This window comes from Hippocampus zosterae, chromosome 7, assembly GCF_025434085.1.
Source record: "Hippocampus zosterae strain Florida chromosome 7, ASM2543408v3, whole genome shotgun sequence".
Classification (NCBI taxonomy): domain Eukaryota; kingdom Metazoa; phylum Chordata; class Actinopteri; order Syngnathiformes; family Syngnathidae; genus Hippocampus; species Hippocampus zosterae.
The window spans coordinates 21,296,969-21,311,145 of record NC_067457.1 but is presented as its reverse complement, the minus strand read 5'-3'; the positions used below and the strand labels follow the sequence as shown (position 1 = coordinate 21,311,145).

Genomic DNA, 14,177 nt, shown 5'->3' with positions numbered 1-14,177 from the left:
TTTAATTGTGTTGTGTGCAGCAGACAAAAAACAACCTAAAAATCATTTTAAATGTCTAATTAGTTGCATACATTGGTAATGAACATCTTTATCCGATAAGCCGTCAGCCTTTTGCTGGTGTCTATTTTTAGTTCTCTTTAAAAGAAACGACGCACGCACAATCCACGTGATCGGTTCTTCGTCATTTCAGATCTTGCGTCGTTCTACAAAGGCTAAGATTGAAACAAAGCTTTCCTTCTCTTCTTCTGTCTTTGCGGTGCCATAATAACATTCACTTGAGTCGAAAAGCACACACAAATAATCTAGTAAAAACAAGAGGGCCAGTAGGCGAGGGATGCTTTTGAGTGCTTTGATGTTTTATAGATAAATCGAGGCAACATTTCGAAAATGATTCTCCATGTGAATGCCAGATGTCAGGGCGGTGCACTGATATGGGAACAAAGGTTATTATAGTTAACAAAAAAGTAAACTTGGAAGAAAAAAAATATATTACGGAAATGAAATAGTTATTCAGAGTGCCCCCAAAAAATGTGAGCGGGTCAGTCGGTACAAGAGGAGGTTACAGCTCAAACATGAACTGCAGATTGCTTTATTATAACAAAAGCTGCATTTGGAAATTAATGTGTACTGTGACTGTGAAAACACACACTCGTAAGCGATGTTTTTGGACGTCAGAGCGAATTCACCAACACACCCGGCAGCAAACGATGACCAGTTCTGCCCTCACTTTATAATGTTTCTTTTTAGTTTAAAATGACTTACCTTATGTAGAATCCCACGTCGCATTGTGGCCAAAGGTGGAATCCTGGTCGACTGTTGTCGTTGCTGTAGAGCAACCTCCAACTGAGTCCCAAAGCAGCTCCTAAAGCACACAGCGATCCGGGGACCTGCAGATCCAGTTGTCGGCTGTAGACCGGGAACTGTTCGTAGCCCGAAGGCACGCCCGACACCGCTTGTAGGTCGTTCCCGAGTTGGGCGGCTGTTGCTGTAAAACCTTTGTGGCGAAAGAATGCTGATTGTTAGTTACATGACTCCTATTAAAAATCAACAATCTTCATAAATTTGGAAGCAAGTAATCAAAAATGCACGCGGTGGATATTTAGATACTGTACATGGAATCTTCCTTGATAACATTCGTCAACATGGGCTAGCAATCCCTTTTCCCTTGACGATGAGGTAGACCTTTACAAATGGCTGCATCCTATAACACTGACCTGGCGGATGCCTCAACAGCCAAGATGTCTGAACCCTTTCTGGGACTATTGACAACACTGGTCTTCTCAGAGATGTCCCGCTGAAAGTGGGTTTTCAAACCGTTGTTACTTGACATTACCCAAAGGTTATTTTGCACTTTCACATGCCACATCACCCGCTCTGCCTTCTTTCCAAGCACCTTCATCGATCGCTCAGCAATTATTTAATCGAAGAGCAGCTTGAGGCCGCGCGACGTCAATAGCGAAGCCAGCCATACAGGAAGGCTTCTTTTGCGCCAGCCAAACATTTTGGTAAAATAAGGACATTTTTTGTGATTGTGCGTTTTGACGTGTTTTGATTTTTTTCGTTATGGCAACATATTTTATTCAGTTCCCTCTTACAATGAATCTCTCTTTTTTTTCCTTGCCTGTCCGATGTGTAACATCATTGGTGCCGCGACTGTAGTTATTCATGTAACATACATGGGTGGTTAGCGCCACAAAACGATCTCCAAAATGTAAATGTGATGACTAGGAAGACGCAAGCAGTTTAAATGAGTGGAAATGGTTGGAAAAAAAAGACAACTGATCCTGTACAGATTATGGTGTTCGCATAGCTTCACTCTTGGGCCCCCCCCCCAAAAAAAAACAACAACATCCAGTATAAACCCCAACTCCAAGCAGAGGATGCGCAAAAATACATGCTGCAATTGATGTATGTCCAAAGTCGAAATATATTTTTCTAGCTTTCCGAATATATTGAAAGCCTTGTCAACATTTGCATGCTAAACATGAAATGACAGTGATCTCCATCTTTGGGTGAAGTTTCAGCACCACGTGTCAGTCATTAGAGTCAGTCGAGGAGTCCAGAGACTGTGCAGGGTTTTTTGTGGGGTGGGGAGCAAAGCCAAGGAAAACGAAGTCGATTTCATTTGGGGGCAATGTGAGCTAGTAATGTCAGTTTTGTGTCACTCGTTGCTCTTTTTAAAAGGGTGACTATTCACATTGACGCACTGCGGGGAGCACAATGCCACACCACTCAAGCACAGCAATTAAAAAAGAAAACAACAATTCTGTCCTTCAACATTAGATTACTGCCCCCTTTTTTTCAGAACGTCACTATGTTCAAGCCAACGAATGAATCCAGACCATGGGGACACCCGTTGAAAGGAAACGGGATAATGTCATCTTACGGCTGACAGTTTTCTGGTGGGTTTGGCAGTTCTCAAACAAGCTCTGTTCTCGTGGGAATACTTTCGTTTATTGTAAGCTTTTGCTTTTTTGTTTTTTTCCCCCCCACACATGAATGACTTGAGAGGGAATTCCACCGGGATGGAAGTAGCGGCACGATTAGCATATTTTGTATCTAATATGAAGTCAGTGTTTTTTTTGCTCTTTTTTTTAATGCTAACCCGACTGAATAAGGATCTTTTCAAATACTGTGAAGACATGCCAACAAGCTTTTTGTGCTTGATGTCTTGCCGCACACAAAACAAGTTAATTCGACAAGAGCCACCTATCTAGGTGGTTCAGGAAAAAAAATCAAGGTTTTTTTTTTTTTTTTTTTTTAATTCAAGAAATATGCCATGAATTCCCCTCCCTCATATGTCATTCATTAGCAGAGTCAAGCGTTCTCCTTCGATGGTGGCCTGACAACAAAACACATGGACTCGCCCTCATATACCCTCAAATGTGGACCTGACTTCAAGGTACCGATGTCATCGTTTCACATCTTAGAAAGGCCATTCTCAATTCCTTTGGAGCTTCAGCAGAGAATGACATCATCGTCACGGGACTGATGTTTGCAATTACTTGATTTATATCAGCGTCTGGTTTCACTGAGATGAAACAAAATAGCTTTCATGACGTGCGTTTATGGGAAAAGTTACGGAAAGGGTTGCAAGGAGAGCGTTAACCTTGTCATTTACCCTTTGACCTCAGTCCAACAACAATATTAACTTAAGTCTATTTGTTTGTCTCATCAGGTTGAAGAAATTCTAATTAACTGCAAACGTTAATTCGATGTCACTCACCGTCGGGCACAATGCTCAATTTCTCATGACATAGACGCCAGCTTCCGAATTAATAAAGAATCGCAAACATCTCGGACCGCTCGTTCAATTTCAAAAGTCAAACAGCGTTGTTGTCATTCTCTGCCAGCGGTGCGGCGGCTGAACAGTTGCGCGCAAAAGCGAGCCGCTCTCGTGTGTTTATAATCTATCACATCGTTTGACGTTTGAGTCAAGACAAGCAAGCACATCAAAACTCAGATTCAAAGTTCAGGTTCTAGGTTGGGATATTGCAGCTGCATCCTCTAAATCCGAATATCAGAGAATTAGCCATTAGCTGTACTACCTTTGTCCACCAACAGGGCGCACTGTTGACAATTGCCTCAAATCTATCATGAGGACATTTTGGGTGCATGTCATCTTTCAAATTCATTCATTCATTCATCTTCCGTACCACTTGATCCTCACTAGGGTCGCGGGGGGTGCTGGAGCCCATCCCAGCCGTCTCCGGGCACTAGGCGGGGGACACCCTGAATCGGTTGCCAGCCAATCGCAGGGCACACATAGACGAACAACCATCCACGCTCGCACTCACACCTAGGGACAATTTAGAGTGTTCAATCAGCCTGCCATGCATGTTTTTGGAATGTGGGGGGGAAACCGGAGTACCCAGAGAAAACCCACGCAGGCCCGAGGAGAACTCGCAGGGCACACAGAGACGAACAACCATCCGAGCTCACACTCACACCTCAGGACAATTTAGAGAGTTCAATCAGCCTGCCATGCATATTTTTGGAACGTGGGAGGAAACCGGAGCACCCGGAGAAAACCCACGCAGGCCCGGGGAGAACATGCAAACTCCACACAGGGAGGCCGGAGCTGGAATCGAACCCGGTACCTCTGCACTGTGAAGCCGACGTGCTAACCACTGGACTACCGGGCCGCCCATCTTTCAAATTATCGTCCATTTTTTTCAGTGTGTTGAAAAAAAAACGACCATGTTGTGTCGCAACATGCCGGGCGAGAGGCAGAGAAGGTCTCCAATGAAACTCCAGTAATCTTTTCTACGGAGTAGAGAGTGGATGTTAAATGATAGTTTTGTGCCTTATACGCTTTTAGAGATTGTATGGTAAGTGTAAAGGGGGGACAAACTGTGCCTTCTTTTTTTTCCACATAGGCTTTTTCACTTTTGCCACTCAACACGTGCAAAATACTCCACTGAACAATAACAATACATGGTAATTGCACAGGTGAACCCGCGTGCCTTTTCGTGAAGCAGCAGTAGGTGCAAGATGGATGTAATGACATACTGCGTCTTATCTACCCTCTGAACTGAAGTAATGTCCCGTGAGGAAGCAGGTGCACGAGGGGAGCCGGATCTGGAGTGAGACGGATCGCTGAAGATTAATGAGTCCGAAATGAGTCTTCCTACAAGTTGTTGTGTGGGAAGAAAAGGATGATGGTGATGATGGTCAACCCCTTTATTAATCCCTTTTCTTTCGGGGGCATTTGCGTGTGTGGCATGAACATACCGGTAATTCAGTAACAAAGCACTTGGAACAATTGCAATTCTTAACTTGACTTCAGTTGTTTACAGTGCAAGTGTTTGTAGTCACTCGGTTCCCGTATGAGTTACTGTGTTGTTCTGAGCTCACAGCTTTATTCAGAAAATCGAAGCATATTGCTTGCAATCCGACAGTTATAAACAAAGCATTGGATAGCGAAGCCACGGTACAGTGCCACTTTGTGATGTAACTGGTGTGAAATCAGCAGAAATGATTTACATTCATTCGGCAAATCCTCCGCAGACTGCCTTGACAACGTTTTGTCAAGTGAACGTACGGAGGGAATCATTTGACAGAGTAAATCCCATAATCGTTCCCGTCGCCTCTGGTGAGATATGATTCCCGCCGAATGCCGTGACCTAAGATCACCCCCGTTAGGCTGGAATCACGCCCGTCTGGCTGAATTTAGGAAACCGCATGCCGTTGGTGATGAGAGAACCCATTGTGTAGCCTTTCTTGAATTTCCAACTCAAATGAGTGGTTTCCAAGCCCGATTGCTGCTGGGGTAAAAGAAGAAACCGCACAAATGTCTCCCAAAAGCCTCTTATGTATGTTTGCCTGTGTGTACGCCAGAGTTTAATTTAAGCTTTTGTAAGGCACAGACTCTGCTTCAGCGGCCAGACATATATGGAATATCATCCGATGTAACCAACGCGATGTTTTTATGGCCTCTCTCAAAGCCAAGAACCACTCGCTAAAGATTTCGGACAATACATTTGCCGGCATGCATTGAGGAAAACAACCCAGGAGAACTGGTGTGTTCAACTCATTCTTGAAGACGTCAAGGGTTTTTAAAAAAAGTGCTCAGATTTGAGTGCACATGCTTCCAATTAGGTCTCAAATAGGCAAGAGGAAACAGTTTATTTAGGAATATGACTGACGAATGACTTTAATTACCTTGGAGACTAAAGGGATGGGGGGCTGGATGTATCATTCGCAGCACCAAACACTCTTAATTAGGCAATGGGAGATTGAATGATCCCCCCCCCCCCAAAAAAAAAACCAACAAAGAAAAAAAAAGAAAAAACTTGCGTATCATTATTTGGTTTGCAATCCTCAACTAATCAATTGTGAATGGAGTCGTAAAACAATATTGAAAGGAAATTGGCGAGAGCTGAATGAAATGAAAGGGGAATTTCTTTTTGAGGTGGCAAAGTACGGATCAAGAAAACCCTCCATTGTTTTGGATGAAGTGCCACCCGGCGCAGATTAAGATAGGTGGCTTTTCATCTATCAGCAGTCAAAACGCATGATCTATTGAATGTCAGGATATTGGTCTCGGCAAAGCTCATCTAATTAGATTGCAAAGGCTGTGACTCACTGAATATTAGGCATTAATAATGCATGGCAAATTTAATTTGACAAACTAAATCAGATTAATTAGAATTCGAGTTTGGAGATGCCTACACCGGAAATTCTCAGTGATAGGAAAGTAGTACATACAGTCGAATGACTGTTGGAAGATACATAAAGTCGATTTTTTTTCATTCCTCATTTCAAGAGTAGTAAAATAATGCTGTACACTGGAAGATTCCAGCTCCTGCTTGAGCTACTGTACTGGACATCAATTTTCATGCATTGCAATGGCAGGAAAAGCACACTTTGTCAGTGTCATCATCCACGAATTAAAGATCGGGTTTTTTTTCTCCAGACAGATGATGAAACCGTGAAAGAAAAAATTCCAGAGACAGAAAAAAAACAATCACTATTTTATAGCAGGCACGGCAACCGAGTAAACCAGGCAAAGATGAATACATACAGAACAGGAACATGATACAAATGTTCTGCACACAATTAAAAAAAAAAAAATTCAAGAAGTGATACATGACTATATAATAACATCTTCTCACACAAATGTTTCCAGACTTGCATAATACTGAGTGTGTACGATACAAAACCCGCTGCGTTCAAACTAACCCAAATCACCAAAGAAATAATAAGGCACTGCAAAATTCAAGGTGCAATTTTTCTAGATATCCTGATTTTATTAATTACAGTACATAGTGTATATTGGACCAAACTCTTGAGCTCCATACAAAATACTCTATACATTAAAATAAACTAAAACTAATAATAAAACTAATAAAACATTGCATTTTGGGGGCAGGGGGAAACTAAATGATTTGTAATAAATAATAAGTAAAGAAATAAAAAATCTCAAACTATTATAACCTTGGTTCTGACCAACGTATATTGTTATTTTGAAGATTTTTTTAAGGGTTTCTTATTGATACCAAATGCTTCGTAGAGTACTGGCTGTATTTCTTTTCATTAAGAAAATAAAGCGGAAACAAATCTAACAAAGCCTAAACTTAAATGTCATCATTTACATCATGGTATACAGTAAGAGTCAGTTTTCTTCCTTTCATGTGCACTTTGTCCTACATATTTAGGTATTTCTGGGGAAAAAAAAGAAAGAAAGACAGCAACCCTGCTTTCAATTGCTTCCAGATGTGGAATGCTAGAGATAATCTTTCTTTGTGGATCTCCGTTGAAAAGGGCTCCTTGCAGAAGCTGATGGGTTCAGGCGTTCGGGCCTCTGGGATTTCAGACATCGCGCGCGTGCAAATTATGAGAAACAGAAATTCTTCCTAAAGCTGCATGGACTCACAGGTATGCAAACCTTTCAGGTGATGGAATTTGGAGTTGGTCACAACTAATTTGTATACCGCAAATTCGCCGTACTGTACGTTTGAATGACTTTTGCTGTCAGGCCATTTAGTAGAGTCAAGAAGGAAATGCAGGGTTGTATGGTCGTCCATTCCGTTTACAGTATCGACAGTTTTGCCTTTTTTCATTGCAGCTAGTCGCCGATGAAACTGGTGATGGGGAACAGATGCTTACTGAGTGAAAAAGAAACCCAACCAAAGGCGCAAAATTTAAAGCAACTGGCCGTTCAATGCACGGTCAGCACACGCTACACACATATCGCTAAGGATCGTGCCTGCAGATTCCAGTTCTGACAAACGGGAAGGAGGGATTTTTGGATAAGACAACATTAACAATATCAAAATGTCGTTTTACTTTGATGGTAACAAATTAGTAGGCCAGTGCATTTGATTACTGCTGCACATCTTTTTTTTTTTTAATGCCAAACATAACGTTGGCATCCATTACAGTCAAGTTTCCTATTTTGGAAAAAGATAAGTAATCATTTGTTCTAAAATAACCAGACAATATGTCTCTTCAACACACTCATTACTGGATGTGGAAATGATTCCAGCCATATGCACAAAAGTCTTTTTGTAGTTCTTGAAAAAGGACCGAGAAGATATAAATGTTTGCCTTTGAAATGGGAGGCCTCACTGGACTCGAATGTTATCGAAGGATTCTCTCGTGGTCAGCGAGGCAACGTATCACGAAGAAGGCAGATTGCAGATCATAAAGCATAACAAGCTCACATTTCTGAAAACAGACGTGCCACTGTTTCAACTGAGAAAGTCAAGGGAAGGAAATTAATACGCTAGATCACAGACTCCAGCGCTCGTCGTCGCGCCGACAGAATGTGAGGCAAATAAATTGGACGTTCTCTTGCGTTCTTGCGTCAGCTACAAAAACAAATGCCACATACCGGAATCGAATGCCAGAGTGAAACCAAGTAAAATATTGAAGGTTTTTTGGGGAGAGCAGAGGGGTAGTACAGGGTGCTGTTTTACAATGCCAATGTTTGTCTCGTGTGTGGTTTTACTTTTATGATATTTTTGATGTTGTTGTTCAAGTGCATTACTCTCAAGTTTTTATTTTGACCAAGTAACCCGTTCCGACAGACCATGTTTGATGGTTATTTCTGATGATGAACTGAACTATATAAAACATTCAGGAGGTAAAGAACACATTAGCAAAGTACTGAAAATGCCAGTTTGATTCTGGAGTTTAAAAAAAAAAGAAAGAAAAAACAAAATGTGACAATTCTATTTTTGTTGCTGGCCTGCTATAAGACTTTTTTCCCCCTCTCCATCTATTTGCAGTCTCCATGGAGAGCGTTGGTGGGCAGAGTCTCTTGGCGTCACACCTGCTGCAGATTATCATTCTCAAGATATTTGGACGCAGGAGGAATGGATGCTTTTTGCTTGTCACCTTTGCCACGTCATCGTGTTACACTCGTATTCGTTCCATCAAAAAAAGGGATTTGTGTGTGTCAACTGGATGGATGGATGGATGGATGAGCCACCGTGCGCGTTCAGTTAACCTACCATGCATGTTTTTGGAATGTGAGAGGAAACCGGAGTAGCTGGAGAAAAGCCACGCAGGAAATTCATTAAATGTAATAAAATCCAATGAAATCTATATTATTTATATCTATGTTTTTATTCTACAATATGGTCCTTCATACTCTACAGCCACGAATAGCTATTAGAAGGTTTCTTTTCAAAATATTTATCAAGCGGGCCGCGTAGGCTCTCATTTGTCAGTCTGCTTGCATCAAGGCACCAAACTGCACGCATGACAGTTGGCACCTACTTTCTGAGGCCCAGTAACTGTCTTGCCGGATTGGATTGGAGCTGTCTCCCGGGACATCATGATTTTTTCAATCATGAGACTGATAGACGTTTTTAGGATACTTGGGCATTGTAGGGGGCCTGCACTCTTCTGTCATTAGTGATTTTTTTTTTTCCTGACGTCAGCGGATCGCCTGCTTTCATCCCTCACCCATAGCCTTTTTCACCTCTCACAGAGATGTAAGGATAGGTACCCAAACCCCTGGCCTCGGAACAAGTACTCGCCTTGTGAGGCCGTGTTTGCTTTCTGAGGTGTTTTCGCAGCCTTGCCGGGCAGATCACACCTCTGTGGGCAAGCTTGTGTGCTTGGGAATACTTCTCCCTGTACTACTCAAAAGGATGTGAATTCATTCAAGGTTTGCACGCATTCTTCAAAGTGTTGGCAAAGGTGTTTACAGTACTCCGTTGTATGTATTTAATTGAAAGTAATCCCGCGGGAACGGCACGTACCTGTGGCCTTGTTGATCTGGTGACTAATGACCCGGCCACATTTTCAGAGTAAACAAACATTTCAGGGAAATCAGTGGGCCTCAGAAAATCAAAACCAACAATAAACACACCATCATAAAATGTCTCAAATAGGACATGATGGTTTTGAAAGTGACTACAGAGGTTGACATACCAAACCAAACTTGAGCAGTCAACATAATGACAACTCAAATATGTAGTTTGGCACACAATTAAGGTTGTTGATGCTGTACTGTATTGTTAGCCGCTATTTTAATGCATTTTTATTTTGGGCATTTAGGCTTTTACTTTATATTTTCTCTCAGTCGTCTAGAGCAATACAGAATCTAAATGTATGTATACGCATACCTATTCTGGGGAAATAGAATAGCAGGTTTCGCTTACCAGCACCACGCGTGTTTGTTTGCTGGAGCAAGCACATCGATTTTGTCCTTTTGCCAAGCACTGTCCATGCAGCAGGTCAATACCGTCTATTGATTTGGCGTCAAAAACCTGCCACAGGGTATTGGGACGATAATTAAGATAAAGATATTTCATACCCTGCTAATTTAAATGTAGCACTCAAAGTCATTGAATTCGACTTTTGCTTCGCAGTAATAGAAAGGCAACCACTATTTTTCTATGCATCTTGATCAGAAGGTCACTGCACAGTATATTTAAGGTATTTGTCATATATTTAGCATCCTTGGGTCACCATCATTCATACAGACACACACACACACACACACACACACATTATTTTCTCCCATTAAGTGTGAAATAATTCAAACCACTAAATTTTGTGTCCATTTTCAAAATTGTGTCTGCGAAATTTGTCCTTGATTTTTTCTTGATATTTTTGCTTCTAACATTATGATCGTAATCCAAGACGATCAACACGTTAATAGTAACTGTTTACGTGGTGACAATTTTGGATGAGAAGTGTTTTACTCGGACGGTCTCGGTAACTACTCGACCACATCCTGACTGAGAGTCCAGAAAACAAAAACAAAATGTACCATTTCAACAACAACAACAAAAACATACCTGTGTGCATAAGATGACGTGAGACTGGTGTTTTACTCGGACGATCTCGCTGTCTCTCCTGTGGATCAGACACAATATAAATGGGTTACGCGCTAATCGACGTTAGCAATATTAGCTTAATCCTTCGAAGGAGAGCGCCTCCAAACGTCACCCGGCGACCCGACAACCTTTTCCCCAAATCACCCAAACTATCTTCCAACAACATTTCGTAAACATAGAGGGACCATCTCCCGTTTTATTACTCCAGTTGGGGCGGTTACTGGAGAAAAAAAGGTATGGTAATATAAATATAACAGTAAATATATATCTTACCTTGGCCACATTGTGTTTGAAAGTGGCCGGGTTTCACGCATCGTGACGTCACCACGCAATCAGTCTCCGCACGACGCACAACAGACACGTCATTAACGCTGACATAGAACCAGGAACAACAAAAACAGAAAATCTACATTACGTCATAACAACAAAAATAGAAGTGTTTCAGTGAAATGAATAGTCGATTGTAACCTGTCACATGAGCATGGGGCATGCATTTTCAGTTCATCACACCTGTCTCCATTTGAGCTTGCCTGCTCATCTTCCTTTACAGATGAGTGAAGAGCGTGAGTATTTCAGGGCCTTTCATCTTCCGTACCGCTTGATCCTCACTAGGGTCGCGGGGGGTGCTGGAGCCCATCCCAGCCGTCTCCGGGCAGTAGGCGGGGGACACCCTGAATTGGTTGCCAGCCAATCGCAGGGCACACATAGACGAACAACCATCCACGCTCACACTCACACCTAGGGACAATTTAGAGTGTTCAATCAGCCTGCCATGCATATTTTTGGAATGTGGGAGGAAACCGGAGCACCCGGAGAAAACCCACGCAGGCCCGGGGAGAACATGCAAACTCCACACAGGGAGGCCGGAGCTGGAATCGAACCCTGAACCTCTGCACTGTGAAGCCGACGTGCTAACCACTGGACTACCGTATTTCAGGGCCTTTAGAACATTAATCACAATATGATCTCAGGGATGAGATTTCCCAAAGACAATCTCTGAAGAGATGAGTACACATGGAATTGTTTTAAAAGCTAGGCTAACTAGATTCCTCTCTAGGGTTGCGGTTCTCTACAGTGAGTTTATTGTTATATGGAACGTGTTTCATTTCCGTTTTTAACGCGCGCGATAAGAGAAACAAACATATTTTTCTCACCAACACAGAATAGCATGTCAGAATCACACACACAAAGATGCATTTCAAGCTAGCGGGCATAAAAGTGGAGCACAGTTCACGTTGCATGCGGATGCAGTTTTTGGAGCTTAGACAAACAACAGGCCCTCTCTGACTGCAGAAGTGGCAAACATGGACTTATGCAACACTGGGTACAAAGCAGACTTTGAGCAAGAGTTTCCCAATGAAGGCAAAGAAAGTTTTTTAGCAATGATGTTGAATCTCGCTGACGGGGGAAAAAAAACACACACACAAACCAAAGTAACCACTAATCACGTCAGTACTCTTTTTGTGTGTGTGTGTGTTGCGTTGGACGGGATACAGTGTATATTTTTTGTCAGCCAAGGATTTACTGGTTTTAATGGACTATAATAATAGCCATCCAGGCCAAAGTCCTCTCCAAAGTAACTATTCTTCTAAAGTTAATTTGCGAGTGGACTTGCATTCAAAACATATGTTTTGTTTCAAAACATGACGCACACAGTGGAAGCGCAAAACTGATTCTACAAAAAAAATTAATAAATTGCAGTACAAAAGAAACGTGACCAATGGTCTAAACACAAATTCATCTCAATATTTACTGCTAAAAATACTGATTTTTCTACAGATAATTCCATTCAATTCCAGAGTCCAAAATGGATGCATGTTTGAATTATGCCAGAAAGGCCTGAGTGTGTACATGCAAGTTCTTGTCTCTCCCTCAAGGTGCGAAGGTACCACACATTGTACAGCTAATTACTGGACTCAAGAATATACACTCTATTTTATGTCAACTAAATGTGGAAGTTGTGCAGGGAGCATGCTGTAGCTGTAAAAAAAAAAAAAGCATTTTCATATTTTTCTACATATTCCTGCGAGTACCTTGGCCTATTTTCTATCCGCTGCGCCAAGAGAAATTGCCATGGCGAGGGCGCCACCATGCAGGCTGCCAAAACATTCAACATCGTGTATGGGGTGTTAAGTCCCACCCCCACCTTTTCCCACCCTCACCACTCCCTTCTCCTTCCCTCCTGCAGAAACCATAAATCACCTGGTGTCTCTTTTAGTAGTGACCTCATGATGAACCACTCACTTAAAAAAAAAAAGAAAAAGTCATTTACAAAGCTTATGATGCCCCCCCCCCCTATACCCCTTCCTCCCACCCACCCCACACACACCAAAACATGTACAAGCGTGCACCTCAGTGAGGTCAGAAGTTGTCTGTAACTTTCCGCTGGCACTTTTCAATGTCCTTGAAATAAGTGTGTTAAAGTTTGGGTAATTGAGTAACGCCTTGGACTCGATGTACTTGGTTAGAAGGCTCCTGTTAACTCAAATGAAGGCGGTTCGCATTTCAGTCAAAAGGTCAGTTGCTGGACTTTGGATGGCATGAAATGATTTGCGATCATGAAATAGAATCAATCTTGGAATGACGTTGCACAGTGTGGAATCTGGGAGAGAGATTGTATGATATGGAATTGTATAGAATGGGAGTGAAGAATGTCGAAGGATATGAAATGGGGATCAAGTGTATGTGTGAAATCTTATAATCACATTTTTAAGTTGCGGATGAGCCCACACAGATGGGCCAGGACAGACGGAGGACTGATAAATGATTCATCGACATTGGTCACCACCGAGAAGATGCAAGCATGGCCGAGGACGAGAGCCACTTCAAACTCTGGCGGAGAGAAGAGAAACACAGGCAAATGTGCCGTGATTCAATGTGTGCGCTGGACCTTGTGCACATTTTATCTTGAAGTGATGGAGCAATGAAAAAGGAAAGCTATTTTGGGCCACACACACACAAACCAGGCTAAAACGAAAGCAGCTTGGGAGTAGGTGGGAGGAAGACTGGAACAGGTAGATGGAAGTAAAAAGACAAAAAGATCTTTCCTTGTCCAAACCACAAATTTGTGTCGCGTTGCTAATGAATCCTCAGTGGATTCAATCTGCTTCTCTGTCATCCGTCTCACAACAGTCAGAAAGCTTACAGCATCTCCAAAGGATTATTTTGCCTCATCCTGCGACATGACGTGAAGATAGAATTAACCCTTTGAGGGACACTGGTTACTACAGCGGACAGCTGACCGTGTATTCAGGTTACAGGGTGCATGAAAGGGTTCAAATGGATGCAAGGGTAAACATTCCTTTTGGATAATGCTTTCAGAGAAAGAGGAAGACAAAAGAGTGTGCAGCTGTGGGCTTATGACTGTTTGTGTGTGTG

General features: G+C 42.3%; 1 long non-coding RNA gene across 2 annotated transcripts; it reads right to left on the bottom strand.

Moving 5' to 3' along the window:
* On the bottom strand, nt 1–11,169 carry LOC127603732 (uncharacterized). Of its 2 annotated transcripts, none has more exons than XR_007963120.1 (3): nt 11,073–11,169; nt 10,761–10,818; nt 1–994 (listed from the first exon to the last, which is right to left on the bottom strand). It is a non-coding gene; the product is annotated as an uncharacterized LOC127603732 (long non-coding RNA). The 2 variants fall into 2 exon arrangements; XR_007963121.1 differs by lacking the exon at nt 1–994 and adding an exon at nt 7,527–8,779.
* Nucleotides 11,170–14,177: the final 3,008 nt, after the last annotated feature.